The 19,133-nt window shown below is 50.6% G+C and overlaps 1 protein-coding gene across 1 annotated transcript in view; it reads right to left on the minus strand.

The window, feature by feature from the left end:
• RNF144A (ring finger protein 144A) overlaps nucleotides 1–18,827 on the minus strand; it is a 115,829-nt gene extending 97,002 nt beyond the window's left edge. The window contains exon 1 of the mRNA XM_040622850.1: nucleotides 18,704–18,827. The gene's annotated coding sequence lies outside the window, so the exon portion shown is untranslated. The remainder of the gene's footprint in view (nucleotides 1–18,703) is intronic.
• Between the last annotated feature and the right edge of the window lie 306 nt (nucleotides 18,828–19,133).

The following is a 19,133-nucleotide window of genomic DNA, read 5'->3' on the forward strand; positions in this document are numbered from 1 at the left end:
ACTTTAACATGAATAGAGGTCTTGTCTGGCTTCAAGAAAGCGATCTCTGTCTACAGGCATTGTACACTAAGGGCCGCGCACGCTGGGGGACAGAGGGCCCCACAGGCGTCCCTTTAGAGCTGTCCTGCAGTTACTTATTCCACATTTGTCTTCTCTGGGGGAAAATAAAATACTTTCTCCAGTAATGAAGACATTTGTGAAATTAGCTATGGAACAAATTCATTGGCTCACTGACTATCAATTAATTAAATGAGTTGTTTTTTAAATTCTCTTGTTGTGATAAAAGGCATTTGGCTAATTCCACCATCATTCCTGATTCTGAGAAATGACTCCTAAAAATGAAGGGGATTCGTAGCTTTAAACCTGCTCACACAGCGCTGACTGATTTATCCAAATAGATACGGAATTAGGCACAAAATAAGAAGCTTGTTGAAGTAGAGATTACAGAAGAAAAAAAGATTGGAATGGTGAGATAAAGCATACACCAACTTTAAAGAAATTAGAAAATAATTCCTTTGACTATGTAGTTTGAAAAGGAATAAGGTATATTTTATGTGCTGATAAAGGGAAAAAATCTCCAGATTAAGTAACAAAAAGCAATATGCAGTATTTCCCATTTACCAAGGGAGGTGAGGGGGGCTGGCAGGCAAGTATATGTAAGAAATGGATTGGGGGCTAAAGGTCTGGGGTAGGAGAAAGAATTGCTTTGCACTATAAAAGCTTTTATACTGCTAGATTTTTGAATTTTTAATGTACTATATATTGTTACTGAAGTGAAATTCACATAACATGAAATTAACCATTTTAAAGTGAATGATTCAGTGCCATTTACTACGTTCCCAATGTTGTACAATCAGCACCTCTAGTTCCAAAACACTTCTATCACCCCAAAATAAGACACATCAGCCATTAAACAGGGATTCTCCACCCCACCCCCTGCTGCCTGGTTCCTGGCAACCAGCGATCTGCATTCTGTCTCTAAGGTTTTACCTACTCTGGATATTTCATACAAATGGGATAACACAATAAGTGACCTTTTGTGTCTGGCTTCTTTTGTACTTCATTTTGAAAAACAAACACTTAAATCAAATATTTCCTGGAAATATTCTATTCAAGTCATTCATTGTAAATTTTTTTCAAAAATATCTGAAGGCCTGGGTGCCTGGGTGGCATAGCGGTTGGGCGTCTGCCTTCGGCTCAGGGCGTGATCCCGGCATTCTGGGATCGAGCCCCACGTCGGGCTCCTCTGCTATGAGCCTGCTTCTTCCTCTCCCACTCCCCCTGCCTGTGTTCCCTCTCTCGCTGGCTGTCTCTATCTCTGTCAAATAAATACATAAAATCTTTAAAAAAAAAAATATCTGAAGGCCTAATATCTTTAAACCAATTATATCATGGCCCATAGATGACAGAGAAATGAAACAATCCATGCAAAGGTTATCCAGATAATCATCTTCTGCCTAATAGTGCAAAGGTTATCAGTCAACTGAAAATTCTGAACACACAACCGCTGCAAATATCTTGCAAGGTATCATAAGTCATCTAGAAGAAACAGAATGTTGGAGCCAAAGCTGGAAGGGAACAGAGGGCTCATTACATTTTACTTACAGGTTAGAAAGTCAAAGCCCACATGCACAAAATTGGCCGGCTTCACACTGCAGCGAGAGCCCTGTGTCCACTACGATGGCCAGGCCTTCACAGGGCTTGTAAATGAACAAACAAGAGCAAGGAAGAAGAGCACACGTGGGTATAAAACTCTGAGGGTGGGAGCTTGAGGTTTCAGCTCCAACATGCACGGCGCGGGGAAGCTGATGGTCATATCCTCAACAACAAAAGGCTGGACGAACCAACGATCCAGCACTTCTTGCCACCATCAGAAAATGGGTCACAGGGCAAACCAACCCCTGAAATCTGGAGAGAGGCGAGAAAAAGAGAGTCACAGCCAAGATCTGCTCCCCAGGAGGAGAATCTACCAGGGCCACAGCTGATAGGAACACCTGCGTGATAATTTTCATGAACTGCTGGAGGCTGAGTCTGAACTAGCTTGAGAGTGAAAAGAAACCCCTAGGAGCCACAGCATTGAGGGGGCCCCTACATTTTCGTGGTTTGACACACACACCCCCTCCCTAGGAATCCCACCAGGTTCTCACAGCAAATAGCCAAGAAAATCCCATTCCCAGTTCAGGCCAAGGGAAGAGACACCACATGAAGGCTGCCTGGAGCGGTCCGCACAACACGGACTCATCCCGCAGGCCTCCCCTAACCTGACGAAGGGCAGGGACCGGCCTCCAGCCCTGCATCCTCCTCGGCTCACCCAAGGAGGGACAAAATAGCCCAGATACTCTGGAGAGGGCTGGGTACACAGGCCTGCTGGGAGACTGAGGGTTCATCCTGAGAGTACAGAATGTTCCCCTGCCCCTCCAAGTACTGCCCATGAATGGGGTCCCATACAGTCACAATGAGTGACAGCTGAAAGAGCTGCAAGAAACGCACAACAAGGAGAAAACCCCAAAGATCACAGGGCAGATGAAAACTAGAGCTAGAGGAACTGGAGCCTCTGGCACCCACAGCTTCAGCACACAATGAACACAATTCAGCTCCCAGCCAGATTAACCTGAAACCTCACACCGAAGGCCCTTTACCTTAGTTCCTACACCAAATACCAACAACGAGAGACCCACAACGCATGCCAAACAGCAAGGAAAATCAGAATCCGAAAGGACAGCAAGCAGCAAAATGAAGCTCAGAGAGGACACAGATATTAGAATAATCAGACAGGCAATTTACAATAATCATGATGCGGGTGTTAAAGGTGCTAACGGAAAAAGTAGACAAAATGCAAGAGCACACAGGTTCTATCAGCGGAGAGATGGAATCTTCAGGAAAGAACCAAAGGAAATGGTACTAAAAACCCTGCTAAAGAATGAAGAATGCCTTTGTCAGGCTCACCAGTAGACTAAGCACAGCCGACAGAGAAAACAGCCTGAAGAGAGTTTGACGGAAAGTCCAAACTAAAATACAACCAGAAAAAAAGAACTGTAAAAAGAAAAACAGAACAGAACATCCAAGAACTGTAGGATAATTTCAAAATAACATATGCGTAATGGGAATACTAGGAGAAGAGAAAACGGGGGGGGGGGGATATTTGAAGCAAGAATTGTTGAGAATTTCCCAAAATCAATGACAGACACCAAACTATGGATTCAGGAAGCTCAGAGAACATAAAGCACAATAAATACCAAAAAAAAAGTACACCTAGTCATATCATGGTCAAGTGCAAAAATCGAAGACAGAGGGAAATTCTTGAAAAAAGCCAGAGAGGGGGAGGAACACTGCGCAAAGAGAGCAGCAAGAACAAGAATCAGGTCTGACTTCCCTTCAGAAACCATACAATCAAGAGAGCAGAGTGAAATATCTGAAGTGCTGACAGAAAAATACCAACCTAAAATTCTATTTCCAGCAAAACTATCCTTCAAAAGTGAGACAAAAAAAAAACCAAAAAACCAAAACCACTCTCAGATAAGCAGACTGAGGCAGTGTGTTACCAGCTGTTCTGCACCACAAGAGATATTAAAATTTCTTCAGAGAGAAGGAAGGTGACATGTCAAAAGCGCAGATCAACATAAGCATAAGAAGAGAGAGAAGGAATAAATGAAGTTAAAATATTTTGGGGGTGCTTGGCTGCTTCAGTCAGAAGAGCATGAGACTTTCAATCTCATGGTCATAAGTACAAACCCCATACTGGACGTAGAGATTACTATAAATAAATGAATGAATGAATGAATGAATACATAAACAAAACTTTTTTAAAATTAAAATAAATATTTTATTTTTCTTTTTTTAAATTGATCTAAAAGAAAAGTGTTTAAACGGTAATAATAGCAATGTATTGGGTAATTATAGCATATGGATAAGAGGAATGAGCAAAGTCATAAGGGAACGGACAGAAGACCCAGCAATATTGTTATAACATTATTACATATCAAGTGGTACAGTACTATTTGAAAGTGGGCTTAGTTTACTTAACATATATTGCAAACTCTAGGGCAACTACTAAAAATGTTAGAAATTAGTATAACTGATATGTTAACAGAGGAGATGAAAAGGAATTATATACAATATTCAAAAGCAAAGAAGTCAGTAAAAGAAGGGAAGACAGGAACAGATGTAATGACTAAAAAACAATTATGGGGCACCTATCTGGCTTAGTGGGTGGAACCTGTGACTCTTGATCTCAGGGTTGTAGAGATTACTTAAAAATAAAATCTTCAGGGATACCTAGCTGGGTCAGTGGTAGAGCATGTGACTCTTGGTCTCAGGTTGTAAGTTTGAGTTCCACGTTGGGTGTAGACTCCTGGGATTGAGTCCTGAGTCAGGCTCCCTGCTCACTGGGAAGTCTGCTTCTCCCTCCCCTTCTGTCCCTCTCCCCCACTCCTACTCTCTCTCTCAAATAAATAAATAACTCTTTTAAAAGATAAATAAAATTAAATCTTAAATAAACAAATAAGAATAAAATCTTAAACAATTACAAACACAGTAGATATTAACCCAACTATGTCAGCGATCACTTTAAATGTGAACAGTCTCAATATACTGGATAAAAGTTAAAAGACAGAGATTTTCAAGATGGATAAAAAAGCAAGACTCAACTCTATGTTGTTTAAAGAAATCCACTGTAAATAAAAAGGCTCCAGTTAAAAGTAAAGGAGTGGAGAAGGATATACCATGATAATGCTAATCCAAAGAAAGCTAGAGTAGCTATGTTAATTTCAGACAAAGCCAACTATAGAACAAGGAAAATCACTGTAGATAAAGAGGGACATTACCTAAGGATAAAGGGATCTGTCCTCCAAGACATAATAACACTAAACATATACGCAACTAACAACAGAGCATCAAAACACAGAAGCAAAAACTGACACACATGCAGCAAGAAATCCACAAATCCACAATCATAGCTAGACACCACCACTCCTTTCAGGAACTGACAGATCCAGCAGGCAGAAAATCAGTCAAGACATAGTTGGCCAAAACAGCACTAACAATCAACTTGATTTATCCAACACATAGAATATTCCATCCAACAACAACAGGATACACTTTCCTCCAGCTAATAGGGAACGTTCTAGGCCATAAAACCCATCTTAACAAATAAAAAAGCAAAATCTAAATCATATAAGCTCGCTTTCACATCACAATGGTACTAAATAACAAGTCAACGACAGAAAATTGGAACATCCCCAACTATCTGGAGATTAAACAGCACACTTTTAGATAACATCTGGGGCAAGGAGGAAGTCTCAAAAAACAAAAAAACCAAACATTTTGAACTGAATGAAAATAAAAATAAAACTTACCAAATAAGTACAACGTAGCAAAAGCAGTGCTTACAGGGAACATTAAATGCATAGATTAGAAAAGCAGAAAGATCTAAAGTCAGCCCTCCAAACTGCCTTTTCAGGAAATGAGAGTTAGAAAAGCAATTTAAGCCCAAAGCAAACAGAAAAAAAAGACACAATAAAAACTGGTGCAGAAATCAATGAAATCATAAACAGGAAAAATAGAGAAAAACAACAAAATCACGGCTGGTTCTTTGAAAGATCCATAAAATTGATAAACTTAGGCAAAAATCATGAGCATCGTCACTGAAAACATATAGCAAAACAACAATTAAAAGAGGGGACAATAGGGAAAGGAGGAATGCGGCATGACTTCCTTTAGGCTGTCCTCGTTTTAGTTGAAAAGCTAAAGAGTAGCAGCCTTGACAGCTCTAGTGGTTTCCGTTTTCGTAGACCAGAAGGGCAGTATTTTATTCCACCAGAGAGTGTTTTCCAGAGGGAACGGGGGTACAGCAGGCAGCGCTCCCCACTTCCTCACGTCTCACACCTGTGAAACGCCAGAGTTACTTGTGAATCTGCCTTACGGATAGGCCTTCCAAGGTTTCTCTAAGTTTTCTTATTCCCGATTTATTTAATCCTTGCAGAAGCCCTGAAAAGGAGGTAATCCGACTACTGTTCTCACTTTTTAGATGAATAATGGGACGTTTACAGAGAGGCTCAAGGTCTTAGCAGAAGGCCTAGTGGGATCTGCAGTCTGGAGCAGGATTCGGATCCCCCTCCCTGCAGACTTGCAACCCTGCCCTCCACGGCTGAGCTGCGTGTAAGGTGCTCTGGGGCCACACGGCCACACTCCCGATGTTCACTGCCCGTGGTCAGATGTGCAGAGCTGTGACATAAAACCACCCCGAAAGAGCGCCCTGCAGGAAAGATGTGGGAGTTCAGATGGCTTGTTTCATTTATCAGTAACAGGAGCTTTCTCCCTGTTCATTACCCGTTCGTCTTCGAGCCCCCGGCAGAGAACAACCACTGGAGATACAGCTAATTTATCTACTGAAATGTATCTTTGTTGTGTGTGAAATAATAAAATGTGTGTGCGTTGGTGGGCAAAATTTACAATGAAATAAATTTTAAAACCCAAATCATTTATTCACTGTAAAATATAACCGCAATTAAAAAATCAAAAGTAGGGGCACCTCAGTGGCTCAGTCAGTTAAATGTCTGACTTTTGATCTCAGCTCAGGTTATGGTCTCAGGATCAGGGGATTGAGCCCCACGTTGGCTCCATCCTGGGCCTAGAACCTGCATAAGAGTCTCTCTCTCCTTCTCCCTCCGTCCCTCCTCTCTCTCTCCCTGTCCCTCTCAAAAAAAAAATAATAATAATAATAATAATAATAAATAATAGAAAATGCCACAATCCTTACGATTTACGATCCCTTTCCTCGCATATTTTCCAGGTTTGAACCACATTGTACATGGCAACTGGGTCTCACAGTTGTTTTCCCTTCATGATATATTATATAAACATTTTCCCATGTCCACAATCTCCAAAAATCTTGTCTAATTAGAGTAGCATATTTACTTAACCAAACTTAGATGTTTTCCATTTGGGACTGCTATTAAACACACACACACACACACACACACACACACACACACACACACGAGAAGCATTTGTGCACAAAGATTCCCTTTTTTTTCCCCACATTAGTATCATTTCCTTGAGCTAGCTTCCCCAAAGTGCACTGTCCGAAGTATTTGTGGTTGCAAATAAAAATCAAGCATTTATCCTCAAGCCATCCCTTCCCCTCCCCCCAACCCCGGCTGGGCCTAGAAATGCATTCCTCCTGCTGAGCCGACATGATTTATACTTAACCACTTCCTGCTCTGACGGAGCCCACTTCATCATATTGCCAATGTTCCTCTTACCTAATTCCTCTTAGAAATCCTTTTAAATAACAAGTTCGTGTTTACCAAAACAATCTTTCTTACTAACCAAGGTCTTTATTATCACGTAATGGTAGTTATATTGTAACCAGACTAACTTCTAGATAAACAGTATGGTAAAGATAACATACAGGGTCCATACAGGGAAAGATCCATATATAATCTAAACTAAAATCATATGAACGACGTTTGCAGCTTCCAGATGATTATTCTTGTTAGCAGCTCAGTTAAGGGTGTTTGCCACTTGGAATCAGCTCATAGATGCCATTGGGTTTAAAAACCACCCTGTGGGGATGCTTCAGAAAGAAGAATGCATAAACCTTCAGGCAGATCTGAAGGTCCTTTATTTATTTATTTATTTATTTGATGGATTGAGTTGAGTTAAAAGTTTAACAGCCTGAAGCTGAGTGTACCAGGTCCTGTGCTGGGGACAGGAGTAAGACATGCCCTTCCTCCAGGAGCCCAGCCTGCCGCAATGCACCCCAAGAAAGTGTGACAAATAAACACGGACGTCTGAGTCCCCGCTCTACCACCCAGGAGAGCTGGAAAGAGGAGAGAAGCACGAAGGGCAGTACCTAGGTCAGGGATGTTACTTCCCAGTAAACAGTGTCCTTGTTTCAGGTTAAACATAATTTCTATAAAATTGTGCCTTGAGTTTCTCTTGACTAAATGGCAGTTATCGTTTGTTGACATAATAAGACACGTGTGTCAACATCGATTCTGCAGTTTGGCTTTTTTTTTTTTTAACACTTTGGAGCTAATATTGGTTTCCAAGATTTAAAAAGATTTCATTTTGCAAAGCTCATAGGCTGGAGGCTCGGTGCCTACTGTGTCCGGCGAGTAAAAGGACGCTGTCTCCGCGCCACATCACCCACAAAATGCCAGAGCAGCTCAGGGCCACCGTGAGGCCCAAGGGGCCACGTGGCGCTCCCAGGAAGTGGCAGGAGGGGGACTGGCAGGATGCTTGGCAGAGAAGGCAGCAGGGATGCAGGGAAAAGCAGGTGATGCGGGGGCGGGGAGTACCCTGGGATGCCCTGGACACGGGGGCATGTCAGGTGACAGCCGGAAATGCAGCCAGCCAGGGACAACAGGCCAGAGAATGGAACCGGCCAGCAAAAGGCACAGGCTTCCAAGAAGCAGAAGAAAACACGGAGCAGCTATAAAAGCTGGGGTTCAACGAGGAAGGCACCCTCTCCACCAGCCCTCACTGGGCCCGAAGGTGCAGGACAGGCGGTGGGCACCCTTCCCTAGATCCTGTTAGGCTGGTGGGGAGAGTGTCAGTGTACTGGAAAAACACAGCGGGGGCTGGGAGAGAGACACGGGGACCCTAGAGGGGCAAAATTAGGAGGACCTGTAGCAATTAGCCTGATGCCAAGGTGAGAGTCGAGGCAAAATTCAAAAAGCAAAGTGTTGGGTTTGTCCAACCCAACCTCCTCATTTTATACACTGGAAAAAACACAGTCCAAGGATATTTGCATCTGAACTGATACTGAATTGAGCTCAGTCCCTTGAAGAGTTGACCCCAAATACCCCAAACAATACAGGCTGCAGAGAAGAGGGTGCACACATGGGGCATGTCAGCAGGAATCTCAAGCATCCAGGGCTAAATTCCAGACGCTGTCGGTGCAGAGTGACAACGAGAACACGGCCCACTGGGCGGCCCACCAGTGGGTGACCCCAGTCCCAGCACACGCACACCCGCTTGGGCCCTCTACACAGGGGCGCAGCTGCTCGAAAGCCCTGTGAACCCCCAAAAAAACATGCTGGGCCCAGGCCCTCCAGACCAGCATTATGGCAAAGAAACAGATACAGCAAGGAGATATAATGTGAGCCGCATCTGTGATTTTTACATTTTCTGGCACATTTAAAAAAAAATTTTTTTTTAAGATTTTATTTATTTATTTGACAGAGAGAGACAGCCAGCGAGAGAGGGAACACAAGCAGGGGGAGTGGGAGAGGAAGAAGCAGGCTCACAGCGGAGGAGCCTGATGTGGGGCTCTATCCCGGAACGCCGGGATCACGCCCTGAGCCGAAGGCAGACGCTTAACCTCTGTGCCACCCAGGCGCCCCTAAAAAAATTTTTTTTTAAAGATTTACTTATTTGAGAGAGAGAGAGCAAGGGGAGGAGCAGAGGGAGAGAGAAAATCTCAAGCAGACTCCCCATTCCCCCCATTAAGCAGGGAGCCCGACACAGGGCTGGATCTCACGACCCTGAGATTGTGACCTGAGCCAAAATCAAGAGTTGGAAGCTTAACCGACGGTGCCACCCAGGAGCTCCTGCCACATTTCTTTAAAAAGTAAAAATAAGCAAGGGAAATTAATGTTAGTAACATTTTATTTAAATAAATAAAATCACGTCAACATGCAAGCAATACAAAAGTTATTACTGAGATAGTCTGTGTTTCACACTAGATCCTGGAAACCTGGTGTGCTTTCCACACGCACAGTACAGCTCCCTGGGACTGGCCGCAGTCCAAGGGCTCCGGAGCCCAGGGAGCCAGCGGCTACTGGCTGGACGGCCCAGCCCTCCGCGCTCTCTCCCTCTGCCCGTCCACTCTGCTTTGCCTATGCTGCACCGGGAAGAGGTCCTGCCCTCCCCAGATAAACCCAATCTTCTAGAGAGCAGCTTTCTCTGCCAGGCTGGAAGGACACAGCCCAAGCTGGTCCCGGGCTGGTCCCCAGAGAAAGCCTGTGCCCACAAGCTTGCACGTGGCCAGGAACTGAGAGAAAACAAGGTCACCGTCAAGGAAGCAGGGCATTGAGCCAAAGGAGGAGGAGTCGTGGGAGTGATTAAAGTATTAACAGATAAGAACTGTCCCCCTGGCCACTCAGCTGATATGGGAATGTTCATTTAAGAACAGACTGAAAACATTCCCTTCTGAGACGTGCTCACGTTTGCATATTCCAGAGCCCAGTACCTGGATGAGGACTCAGTGAATATTTATTCAGCATTAAAAAAAAAAAAAAAGTATGCACCCTAAGTTTTGAGCTATTTCACAAATAGGGAAAGTGGAGGGTGAGCGACATTGCCAGAGGGTAAGGAACTCCGGTGTGTCCCAACCATCTGTTTTTCTGGAGCGAAACTGGAATTTACAAAATTCTAAAAGTTTAAGAGGGTCATACTGCCTGCTGATTACAGAATACTGTACCCTGTCTTGTTCTGGAAAGGCCTCCCCAGCCCCCTTCCCTCCCTCAAGCCTTGTCCTGGCCCTCACTGCGCATCCCTTCATCCGTCTTGGAACCAAGGAGGTTTGCCGGATGAATGGGCAAAAGAACAAAAGAAGGAATGGAGGATCGGACGAGACTGCTTCTGGACCCAAGTGTCTCTGAAGGGAAAAGAGGCCTATTCAGTTCAACAAATACTTATGGAGCACCTACTCCGGGCCAGCCGCTAAGGGGCACAGAGATGAACGTGACAGTCAGTGATTTCCTGCTCCCGCCACGCCCGACACGGCCAACATTCAGGCAAGGCTCCGATGCGCTCGTGCCACGTTGGTAAGACACCCAGACCACGAAGCCATGTGCGCACCGGTCCGGACCTCAGCCTGTTGGACTCCTGCCTTTCCAAGAAGAGCGGGTGAGACGAGCAAGGGCAGTTGACGGCAGCACAGTCTGGCCACGCACCACACGGGCAGCGGGCTTCGTGCCCTGTGCTGTCCAGTCCGCTCAAGGACGGTCCTCCTGGCCCCCGCGGCCTCTCGCTTCCCCAGCTTCCCCGAGTGCTGGGCAGCCCGGTTCACCGGGACACGCAGAGAGGCAGCCGCCGTGCTTTCTGAAAAGCCCGCTCTTCTGGGACAGAAAGGACAGATGCAGCCCAACTGTCCCACCTCTCCCGCCACCTAAACACGGAAAGGGAGCCGGCAGCGGTGCTGAGCCATCAGGACCCCGGGGCGCCCAGCAGGACAGAGGGCGACATGCCGAGGACAGAGAAGCCAAAGAGCAGAACCTGGTTCTCGTGAGCAGCACAGAGCAGGACAGCGCCTGTGCCACCAACCACCCCTCCCTTCGCCGCGGAGGAAACAGGAACCCGCTTCTCTAAGTCCTTGCTCGTGAGCCAAACATACGGGAAAAAGACATACAATTAATGTGTTACAGGTCGAACTGCGTCCCCAAAAGATAAGCTGGCCTCCTAACCCCCGCATCTGTGAATGCAACCGCCTCAGGGTCTTTGTAGGCGATCACGAGAACGTGTGCCGACGGAGTAGGCCCAACCCCGGCGGACCGGTGACTAGCCGCGGCTGCCCACCTTCGTGCATTCCAACCACCACAGTCCCAGTCCCAGAGACGGGTGGCCTGAAAACAACACACATGGATTTCTCACAGTGGCGGAGGCCGGCAGGCCCAGATCAAGGTGCTGACAGGTCCAGTCAGCCATGCACTCACTGTGTCCTCACGGCAGCAGGGGCCGGGGGGCTCTCTGGGGTCTGTTTGTTAGGGCACTGATCCCATTCATGAGTGCTCCCCACTCATGACCTAAGCGCCTCCCGAAGGCCCCACCTCCTCACACATCACACTGGGGATGAGGTTTGGGGGACGCCCGCTAGTGTAGACACAGCCCCCACGCACGTGGACAGAGGGGAGTCAGGAAGACGTCAGTGCCCAGGCCTGGCAGGAGGAGACCACACCCCGACACAGAGGCGGGTTCTTAGGGCCCCATAAGCTGAGGGAATACAGACACCTTTTCTCTTCTTTTCTCTGCTCCGTCGGCCCTATCCGCCACGCCGTGGCCTCCCATAACCGCACTGTCTCGGTTCCCAGGGCCTGTGGCTAACGCTTCATTGAGACATAAAGAAGAAAGAAGTGACTGTGATCTCAGCAGAGCGCCAGCTCTGTCTCATCCACACCAGGCACTGGGACCGCCGTGCCTGCCAAGCGATTAGGGAGAAGGAGACACGGTTGTAGCCAAAAAATTCCCATCCCAAGGTGCCAGCTCTGAAAGTCTTCTGGAAGCCCTTTCTATTCCATTGTCCTAGGACTCCCGCCCACCGCTGTGTGTGCTACCTAGGGGTACTGTGCGGCAATGGGGGCGTCAGGAAAAATTACTTTCCGGGACTGTTTGTTTCACAAACAGGGGCCCCCGGGGGCCCCCCAAGACTTCACACTTCACGAAGCAAAGCTTCCTTCTGGAACACACACCCTGTGTGATGCTTTTCAATGGAAACTGGAACCACAGACCAAAGGAGAGCGTAAGGCACTCAAGAAACAGAGAATACTCTGGATCCTATGAGTTATTCCGCACACACGCTCTAAGATCTTTGCAGCTGACACGCTTCAGTTCCTCAGTGGGAAGAACCACGTGCATCAATGGGCAAAGTGCGTCTACCTGACAAACACTCTTTCTAGGAACCCCAACCACCTCTTTACCCAGAGCACCTCAGTCTCCCGCTGGAAAAATCCAAACTCCTAAGGCCGATGGAACTCACCTCCCTCTCCTGCCTGGCAGGGCCTGACCAAGAGCCCGGACTCCGTATCCTCAAGCACAGATCCCACTTGGCCCCGTATCTTGGGCCTCCTGGCACGCCAGCCCAGAGCTGCCTCTTCAACGCTATCCAGGCCCTGCAAGTCTGTACTTATTCACGCCCATCTCCAGAGTTCCCGTTACACACACTAGGAGTCGCACACCATGGTCCTTGTGCACATCGGAAGAGCAAGGCCCACTTGGGCCTCATCTTCCCCCAGCATCACAGAGTGCCCCAGGGTACACGGCCGCCTCCAGGCAGCCCAAAGCTCTTGTCTGACCCTGGAACTGACGAGGTCTGCTGCCCACACAACCACGGGGCCCGGGACTGGCAGGGCCTTCTGCCCTGCACCCCTGACCCACAGGGCTGCGCTCCAGCCTGCAGCCTCCAACCCAAACGGACCCTCCCACCAGCTCTGTGCTCAGCGTCTTACAGTCCTGCGGTGCGCTGCTCAGTGGACTCACCCCCCAAAGGAGAAAACCCAGATCTCTCAATTTGCTCGGATCACGCTGGAGGACAGAACGTAAACTGGAATCCCATTTCTTCGTTTCCCTTGTAAGCCAGCTTTCTCGATCTTGTATTCAATCACTTAACAGAAATGTGCTTAGAAAGTGCACGATACGCGCTAAGGTAATGCAGAAATGAGTAACTTCTTACCTTATAGGGCTCATGATTTAGCAGAGGAAATCAGACAGTGACATACATCACTTAAGATCAGATGACAGAGTTTAAGTGCAATCTCAGATTCTGAAGGAAAAGTTGCCAAGGAAGGAGCTGGAGGAGAGAACGTTTTGGCCTGCAGACAGGAGAGAGTGAGCCAGGGCTTGGAGGGAAGGGGCCTGCACTTTGGTCCTGTGCTCTGTATACCTCCAGTGTCCCATCTGCAAGATGCCAGCATCTGGGAAGTGGACCCCCCACAATCCCCACGTTAATGATTCTACATCTTTCAGAAGAAAGCAATACGTGTTCTGCACCTGGAAGGACCGCTAGGAAGGGGGCACGTGGAGATGGCAGGAGAATGCCCCAGGGCCCCTGTCTGGAGGCTGCTGGGAGAACAGCCCTGGAGAGACGGGCTGGGGCCAAGCAGTGAAGAATCCCAAGGGCTCAACCAAGGGGCACACTCATTACTCAACAAGCAATAGGGTAGCTGAGGGTGTCCCAGCAGCCAAGTGACAAGAGGTCCATGGAGAGATGATGAGGGACCCCAGTGGGGTCGACACAAAGCTTCCCAAGAAAGTAAAAAAATTCCTGTGTTGAATCTAGCTTCAGAACACCTGTTTAAGAGAACATTTTACCTCAAGGAAGAAGCAGGTGCCTTACGCAGAGGTCTGCACGTTTCTGGGAAGGGGACACTTCCCATCACCCACAAGCCGGGGGAGAGGGAGAGCCTCTCCGACCAGCAGGTTGTCCTTCCTGCAGAGGACACAGGCAAGCCTGACGGGGAAGGGGGCGGCGGGGAAGGGCAAGTGATGGGAGGAGGAGAGCCTGCCTGCCGACAAGCCAGCCACTGAGGGCAGGTAGGGAGGCTCACAGCCCACCCCATCACTAGCTGGTTAACTCATGTCCAGAGGCACACAGACCATGGAGGAAGGGCTCCCTCACTGTGCACAGGCCAGCGGGAGGTCAGTAGAGTCCGGGAGGCATTCTCTCCATGGTTGATGCAGCCTGCACAGGCCCACCTCCCTCCAGAAAACCTTAAAATGCAGCCTTCCCCAAAGTCAAAACTGCTTGGAAACTGACCCTTTGGCAGCCAAAAAGGTCCAAAGAAAATCACTAAGTAGGAGGCATTCCGAACACAGACACAAAACCCTGCTTAACCAATAACCCTACTAGAGACACGGCCAATACGAACTTTGTGGGTCTCGAAGCTCCCCTCTGTTCTACTGGGTCTGGGCGCAGGCTCCCGCCCACAGAGCTGTACCAGTTGGGGCAGAAGCTACGGGAGCCTGCAGCTGCCCCGTCATCTGCTGCGGCTGACTCCCAGCTCCGAGGTTCTCAACAGCAGGCCACAGGCCGCGAACGACCAGGGCAATCACAGCGGCCTTGCTCAGGGGGCCCTGAAGACAAGAGGGCAGGTTCCTGGATTGTAAAAACGATGGCTGCTGCCATCGCTCTGCTCACCTTCTCTGAAGCAAATCTCCTCCAGGGGGGGGGGAAGGGAAATGGAGGCACAGAGGCTGCAAAACGAAACAAGGAAAATCCCACACTTCTAAAAGACACCAGCCACAAAAGCAACTGTCTACACCTGGGAATCTTGGTTTGAACAGCGTTCAGAGGCAGCTAGCCTCCTGGAGAACAGGACCCTAGCAGCACAACCGGCTCTAAGCTCCCAGCCCACCCCGGCCATTGCTTGCTATTCCCAGGCCCAGAATCTGACCTTGACCCTCCAATGTGGCCCGGCTAACTGGATTCATCCTTCAAGTCCCTGGCATCGCCGGCTCCAACAGGCACACCCCTCCCCACGCCCCGCTGCACTCAGCACACCAACCCCACTGTTAGAACAGTCTGCAAGCATGCTGGCTTCCACCCCCAGACTGTGGCGGCCCCAAGGTCACAGAATATATCCTTTTCTGAGGACTCAGAGTCCTGCACGGGCTTCAATATTTACCATGTGCATGGCCGTGGACAACCCAACCACTGCCTGCTTCACCTCCGTCCTCTGCACGGTGGGGACAGTAGCAGGGCCTGTCCTGGAGAACTGGGTCCACGGCTAGGGCCCCATCGGGCCACAGGGCCTGCTACCTGACTGACCACTGTGTCCGCTCTCTCCTGCGGCACACACCCGGTGAACTCTAAAATGCTGGCTGACACACTACTTCCCGCCATGCAGGGGGCTGATTTTTCTCTGCAACATCTCATCCACCTGTCAACTTACTCCTCAGAGGAAGCCCTGCTCTCCGGGTCCAGGCCACTGAGGAACTACGTGCCAATTCAGGTTTCAGATTCCAGGAGTGAAGGAAGATGGACACTCTCGTCGCCGAGAACCACCCCCTCCAAAGCCTATCTCTCAACACATCCTTTGTAGGCAAAGCCATTCTTCTCAAAAAAATCCTTAAAATCGGTAGTGTTTGGTGAGTTATCCCGCAGTGCGGCTTCTCCCGGAAATCACCTTTAAGGCGGACATTGTTATTTCTGGATCTTGGAAATCATCTCGGCCCACACCTGAGTTTTACAGTGGAAGGAACTGGGGCCACGTGAGAACGCCAAGACCCTTGCCCTCAGTCACACAGCTGGGGCAGGAGGTGGTACAAGCTCTGTCCTTCCGGACTCGTCCCCAGCAGGTAGGTGAACAGTCGGTGCAATTTAATGTCTTCAGCTAATTAAGAAAAGCTATTCATGTGTGTCAGCAACGCAGAAACAAAGGACTGGGGAAGCTGGTGTGAGACTGATTACCCTAAATGACTTTCCTAGTCCTAAGGAAAGACACCTTCAACTTAGTTCTTGGATCGCCACAGTAGGAAGCCTCCCAAGTGACTACGGAGAGGGTCCATCATCCTCAGAAGCAATCCATTCTGCTCGAGCCTCTTGGCTCCCTCTGATACGCCATGCCCAGAGATCCGGGGGCAGGGGTGGTCCTTGCTTGGTCAGATGCCCTGCTAAGCGTCGGAGGCCTCAGTATCCCCCTGAGTGGCTCCAGACCACCCGATCCCTAGAGCAGCTGACGTGTCCCCATTCTCCCTGGCCCAAGTGCAGAGCAGGAGACAGAACAGCAGGCAGTTGCGTTGATGCCGGGCCCAGCCAGCCACAGCCCCGTGTGGCGGTCCCCAGGCTGGGGTCCCTGACCTCTCTCCTCTCCGAGTCCCAATGAGCAGCTGGGCTAGGAATGTGCAGCGATCATCTAGCCCTGGGATTCTCAGTCTGCAAGGACAGGCCTCCTCCTGTCTCTACCACCAGAGAGAAAGGCTCTCAAGAGGAGGAGAGATTTGAACAAAAGAAGGCAGCAGGGCCAAATTATGAACCACAATGGGAAAAACAAGCGACGTGGCTCCCAGCTTCTGGCTGAGCCCCAAGTTCACCCGCTAAACGTCAGCAGCTTCAACGGAAGAGTGTGTGGGGTCCCTTCCAAGTCCCAAACCACAGCAAGTCCACAAGAGAAGCACCGTGCTCTAGTGCGGATCTGGATGCAGGAATGACACCCTGTCAAACCAGGGGCACTGAATATGCTTATAAAACACACGTACCTCAAAGCGCTCTTCCATCCATGTACCGCCTGTGGGTACAGCCCCACCCCCCAGCATCTGAGTTCACCCCTCGTTCCTTAGTTCTCTGGGGCTACTGGCATTAGAATCAGGGCCCCTTAAAACATGTAAACTTCCTAACTCCAATTGTGCTGGATCTGGAAAATTCCCATCCCATTAAAATTAGGTTATTTGCATCCCATTTTCTCTTGAGGTGTGCAAGCCATGCCTGACCTCTGATAAGTGGTACAGGGGGACACTCATGTCCCAGTAGGTGGGCGGTGGGGGATGGGGGTCGGATTCTAGAGGTAGCACTCAGCACAGTGCACAACAACTCCTTCATGACACAAAGCAGGATTCACTCACTCAGTCTCCTCCTCCTCCAAAACCATCAAGGGCTCCCACTGCCATCGGATCAAGACCGAACTCGGCTGCAGTTCAAAGACCATGATTTGTCCCCATCTAACCTCTCCACTCAGATTTCCTACGCACTCTTTACAAAATAATAAAACCAAAATTATAAAGTCACTAGAAAACCACAAAGGACCAGGTCCCTCATCTCAGTACTGGGGAAGGGAAGCTCAGTCCCACGGGTAAGGTCTCCGGCCTGCACACACCTTGTGCTCCCATCCCCTTGCTCGGCCAAGCAGGTCCCTCCCACCACATGCCCTTTCCAGCACACGGCACCTGCCCCACCTTCCAGCTTTGACTCAACAGCCCTCCCTCACAAAGCAGCCCGGACCCTCCTCTCCCTCCAGGGGACTCCTGCTCCACAGGCATCTGCAAGAATTTACTTTGTGCCCTACCCTTGACTTCAGAACACAGCTCCTCCACGCGCTCATGTCTCCCCGGGGGCACCCCGCACACCCCACCCCATTCACTACAATGTGTCCTTACCGCTCCCCAGGCCCCACTCCCACGAAACAGCTTCCTTGCCAGAACAGTTGACTGCAATGTGTCCAAGTCAGCGGTCTTCCCAGTGCAGGGGCCAGACACCCCTCCCCCAGGGCAGCAGCCCCTGCTCCGGATATTCTCAGGGGGCTTTCTCTAACCCTATTCCGTTACCCAGACTTCCGCCTGGCACAAAACAAGCACAGGGTATTTGTTGGACAATTTTTTTTATTCACTGGAAAGAAAGGCAGAGAGAACTTTCGAAGTGACCATCCTAGACCTGACTATGGAGGTCATTAAGGTACAATAAGTAGCCCCTTCCTCCCCGTGACCAGAGCCTTGCCTAAGTGACCAGAGCTCGGCGCCCAGGACGGTGCCGGGGCACTGGGGAGCCACGGCCGGAGGGCGGAGTGCCGATACCCCCAGGAGCGGAGGGCTCCGAAGGAGGGCAGCGGCCGCGGCCACCCGGGTGCGGGGACGGGGAAAGCGGGGGACGCGCGGCACCCGGCCGCCTCCCGCGGCTGACCTTCCCGCCGCCTCCCGCGCCCAGGCGGTTCGCGCTCGCCAGACCCAGGGGCCCGCGGCCTGCGGCCGCCCCCCGCCCGAGAGACGCCCCCGCCCGCCCGGCCGGGGCTCCAGGGACGCACCGCTGCAGAGCGGCTCCCGGCCCGGGGGCGGCGCGGGACCCGAGCTTCCCAAGTGGCCGCGCCGCTGGGGCCACCGAGGGGCAGGGCCGGGCCGGGGTGGCGCCCTCGGCTGGGAGCCGGCGCGTCCCCGCCCCGACCCCAGCGCCCGGGACCCCGGCCGGGCCCGCCCCGCGCGGCCACATCCCTCCGTCCCCCTCGGCCGCGCCCCGCTCCCGCGATGCCGACACAAAGCGACGCGCGTCACCCACCTGGTCCCGCGCGGCCGGGGCTCCGGGGGCCTCCGCTCCCGTTTGGCCGCGGGCGGGGCTCCGAGCGCTGCGCCCAGGCCGGGTGTCCGGGGCCGCGTGCGGGGTGCGCTCTCCCGTGCCCGCGCCCGCCTGAGCCGCCCTTTATCCCCTGCCCGCCCTCCAGCGGGGCGCACCGCCGGCGGGGGGAGAGTGGGCGGCGGCGAGCCGCACAAAGACGCGGGCGCCCAGCCTCGGCCCGCGCCCCCGCCCGCCGCGCAGCGCCCCCTGCCGCCCGCCGCGTGCCCGCCCTCCGCCCTCCGCCCGCCCTGGGCGGCGCCTCTACCCGCGGCTCCCCGGGAACTGTGGGGTCCGGCCTCGCCTGCGGCCGCCGGAACTCCAGCCCGCCGACCTCGGGGTTGGGGAAGCGTCAGCCAGCTGGGAAGGAAGCGGG

This window comes from Ursus maritimus, unplaced genomic scaffold (assembly GCF_017311325.1).
Source record: "Ursus maritimus isolate PB19 unplaced genomic scaffold, ASM1731132v1 scaffold_6, whole genome shotgun sequence".
NCBI classification, from domain to species: domain Eukaryota; kingdom Metazoa; phylum Chordata; class Mammalia; order Carnivora; family Ursidae; genus Ursus; species Ursus maritimus.